Below are 1,352 nucleotides of genomic sequence, written 5' to 3'. Positions count from 1 at the left end.
TTCTTCCTCGGTCGGATCTGGCGTCTTTCCCTCCCCTTCTTCCCCGGCCGCGGGATGGCGGGGGCGGGTCGTGGCGGCCGGATCTGGCGCCCCTCCCTCCCCTTCTTCCCCGGCCGTCCCTCCCCTTCTCCTTCCCTGGATCCGGCGTGGCTGCCGAGCGTTGGAGCGGCCGGTGGTGGTGATTGGAGCTGCTGGTGATTGTTTTTTTATTTTTCTCAAAAAATGTTGCCGAGTGTTTTTCAGCACTCGGCGAAGCTTTGTCGAGTGCCCGACAAAAAACACTCGGCAAAGTTTTGTTTGCTAGCAGGTTTTTTGCCGTGTGCCGTTTGCCGAGTGTTTTTTGGTTTTTGCCGAGTGCCCCTGGCACTCGGCGTAGATCTCGTTTCCCATACTGAAAGGTTCCCCTCTTTAGTCCTAGGTTATTCACCCAGGACTAAAGACCCCCTTTAGTCCCGATTGGTATTACCAATTGGGATTAAAAAGGTTAAAAAAATAAAAAAAGTGCCTGCTCCACGCTGGGCCCTCGCCCACCGGCGCCGCGGTGGCGCTGCTCACGCTCGTGGGTGCCATGGCAGCGCCGCTCCGCCCGCACCCGCCCGCTCGCACCGCTTCGCCTGGGCCTACGCGAGATAAGTGAGGGGAGAGGAGATAAGGTGCAGAGAGGGAGAGGAGGAGACTAAAGACCCCAGGGAGGCGTTTAGTCCTGGTTGAAAACAGAAGCAGGACTTAAGGTCCCCTAGTCCCGATTGGAATTACCAACGGGGACTAAAGATTTAGTCCTGGTTGGTAATTCCAACCGGGACGAAAGGGAGACCTTTAATCCGAGTTGGTGTTTTCAATCAGGATAAAAAATCCCCTCATCCCACTAGCCGTTACAATCGGGACTAAAGGGCACTCTTTATTCCCGATTGATATTACCAACCGGGACTAAAGAGCCCTCCGTCGGTGGCTATTGGTGGTGGATTTTTGACCCAGGACTAAAGGCCCTTTAGTTCCAGGTCCAAAGATAACTGGCACAAAATATGTTGGATGGAAGGTCTCTTCTCTACTTGTGTAACACGGTCTTTTGAATCCCCTAATAAATAAGATAGACAACACTAATGGTAGTAAGCTTCCAAGGAAAAAGTACAAGAGTATTTTATGCCTAGGAGCACCTTGTTTCTTCAAATATGAAATGTCCAAACACATAAGTTTTATTAGAGAACTGGATCAACAGCCTACCAAAAGCACTCATTTCAGAACTTGTCTAGAATGTTGAAAAACTAAGGATAGATTACACTGATGAATATAATGGAATATTTTTCCAAAAGGACTATATGACTTCATCAAATTACAATGTATTTTATGAATTT

Source organism: Setaria italica, chromosome VIII (genome assembly GCF_000263155.2).
Source record: "Setaria italica strain Yugu1 chromosome VIII, Setaria_italica_v2.0, whole genome shotgun sequence".
In the NCBI taxonomy this organism is placed as follows: Eukaryota; Viridiplantae; Streptophyta; class Magnoliopsida; order Poales; family Poaceae; genus Setaria; species Setaria italica.
Note: the sequence above shows the minus strand (reverse complement) of the source record.